The sequence below is a fragment of the Triticum dicoccoides genome, chromosome 5B (genome assembly GCF_002162155.2).
Source record: "Triticum dicoccoides isolate Atlit2015 ecotype Zavitan chromosome 5B, WEW_v2.0, whole genome shotgun sequence".
Classification (NCBI taxonomy): Eukaryota; Viridiplantae; Streptophyta; class Magnoliopsida; order Poales; family Poaceae; genus Triticum; species Triticum dicoccoides.
The window spans coordinates 576280-579222 of record NC_041389.1 but is presented as its reverse complement, the minus strand read 5'-3'; positions in this window follow the sequence as shown (position 1 = coordinate 579222).

Genomic DNA, 2943 nt, shown 5'->3' with positions numbered 1-2943 from the left:
GGGGGGGCGACGAGAGCGGGGCTGCATGGCAGGTGTGGAGGCGGCCTGCAGTGGTGCCGGCGTCGAGAGGAGCGGCGCCGGGGTTCGGCCTAGCAGCGTACGGCGGGCGGGAGGCGAGCAGGCGCAGTGAAGGGCGCGGACGGCGAGCGCGGGTGTGATAGCGCAGCACGGACAAGCAGCGGCCCTAGCGGGCGTGGCCGGAGCTTCAGCCGTGTCGGCGGCCGGTGACGAGCGCGGCGGTAGCAAGTGCAACGGCGACAACGAGCTACGGTGGCGATGGTAGTAGCAGTTGGACAACGAACCAAGCCTACAGGAGAGGGGTTTCGACCGGGAGCTCACCGCGGAGGCACACGGAGGCCCGTTGGTGGCTTAGGAGCTGCAAAGGCGATGGATCGATGAAGGGCAGCGGCGACGACCGAGGAAGAAGATGGCGTCGATCCGGTCGATGATGTGGCCTCCCGGCCTCGATCCGGCGGCGTAGTCGACGCTGCGGACAGCGAAGGCGCTGCTGGAAAGGTCCCAGCCTACGGGGCCGACAGAGAGCATGCGGATGATGAGAACCATGGCGCCGATGGCTCGGTAGTGCGTGAGGAAGGAGGCAGCGAGCGGGAGGAAAAGTGGCGAGGCTAGGGTTCTCCAGGGGGGTTTCGGTGGCCTTATCCATCCACGCGACCGAGGGATCGCCGACGCGTGCACATCGCCGGCTATGGCGCCGGTGGATGAGCGCCACGCCCTCCCGTGAACAGGAGGAAGGAGAGGCTAGGCTGGGCTGGGTCATTTTGCCTAATGGGCCACGTGCCCAGTAGATTAGGTATTATGTTTCTCACCTCCTTTTGTTTATTGGTTTCCTTATTTATCTACTGTTTTGTATTTAGTTTAGGTACTAAATGATTTTAGTTAAAATTGAAACTCCTCACATAATTACCTCCTGATATTTTAGGTGTTGTCCAAAAAGTTTGGGTTATTTAGAAATGTTTGAAACTAAGTTCGTATTTTAATGGGCATAATAAGTGATGCTTGTTCACTTTAATTGTTTCCAGGGGAAATCTAAAAATCCATTAAATGATAGTTCCTACATGGTAACCACTTAGTGAATATTTTCAACCCAACAAACATTTTAATTGACAGTTTTAAGAAATAAAAATTTGACTTGTTATTTGAAATTTGAATTTGACTCCGATTTCATCAAGTGGCAAATTGGCTTAATAAAACGTGATGACATGGTACATTAGGGTGGGTTACTGTAGCTTAATTATCCGGGTGTCACAATTCTCCTCCGCTACAAGAAATCTCGTCCCGAGATTTAAGAGGTAGTGAAAGGGGGGAAGGTTTGGTAATGAATCTAGCGGGTCTTCTCATGCTGGCTTGCTCTTCTCGAAGAGGCCGGTCCAATACATTGATGTCTTCATTTCTCTGCTTCAAGTCATCAAGATAAAGTCGGTATCCTTTCTTCGGGGGGTTCCATCATACTTACGAAAGAATAAGGGGGTATTCTGGGAGAACGAGCCTCTACAAGGTTGACTATCGGTCGATATCATCGGGGAAGGTGGCAGAAAGTAACTCTCAAATTGAATCTTAAGAAAATATCGAGAGTAAGGTAAGGAGGTATCATGGAAAGTTTCGAGCGGGCAGGCAATCGTTCAATGTCTGAAACGAACTGTTGAAGGGGTTTAGAGCAATGTGATTAAGCATTGCATCTGGTACCTGAATAGATCAACAGGCTGGTGGCCCGTGAATTACATACAAAGTCAAACGCGAGGAATAACTTTGACAACGGGGTGTATAGGAGAGTCAGGTTTTGATCCTGTGGAACTGTGGGTTATGGGCCCACCATGTGGTTGAAAGTAGGAAGGGGGCCGACATCTTGCACGATCACGATAGTAAGGCGTGTCAGAGGGTAGCCTATCAGTTATGTCGGCAACAACATCGATACCAAGGGCGAGGGATGAAGAGAACCATTTTCCTGCTCGTTGAACGAGGCGGGCCAATAGGAAAGGTTCTCGTCCATCGGTGGCTACCGGAATGTCATCAACAATAGTAACATGGTCTTACTGACAGAGCGGTACCACGAGGTGTTTACATAAGCAGGAGAATATTACTGCTTAGGTCATATAGATCACAAGAAAGGTTAAATCAAACAATGGAAAGGAAAATATGATTATCAGATTAAACAGAACAATGAAAAGGAAAATGTGTTAAAACACATATTTCAGGGATATATCCTTCCCAAGGACAAGCAGAGCATGATATCATGTCAGGATATAATTTTAGAAAACCCCTTAGATAAGGGGAGAGAAATTTCAAGACATTACCCATACAACGGCGTTTGGATAATTGAGAAACAAACATCTTAGCATTGGGCTTCAAATGTTCTTGTTAAAAATCGGAGTACCACAAGCATGCTTCGAGATAGCATTGACATGGTCTTCAAGCAAATGTCAGATTTTGGATACAAAGTATCCATCGGAAACAACTTATAGAATAAGTCTTACCATTTCCTCATGGAAGAATGGATAACCTTGCTGAAACTGAATATATAACAATAGGGCCTCCGGCCAGCTGTGCTAGGCACGACATCACCTTACCGGGTCACATAAAGACCGTTATTATAACTCTTGGAAATATGTTCCAACCATCATATCTGACCGAGATTCAGATCTGATTGGAGTGAGGATACCTCAGACTCAGGATGCCTGAGAAGAAAGGTGCAACACAAATTGTCGAGATGACATTGTAAGATTCTCGGGAAATAACGTACGGAAGCAAGGCTTCGAAACAAGAGTTCATCAGTAAACCAAAGAGAGGATGAGGAGGTGGCTGATGGACTCAGCGACAATTCAACTAGGTATCCCAAAAGATGGATCTCCACAATTATGTGGATAAGGAGATAGCATTTGTCAGATCAAATGATGTAATGAAGTATGCTCGAGTAAAACATACACA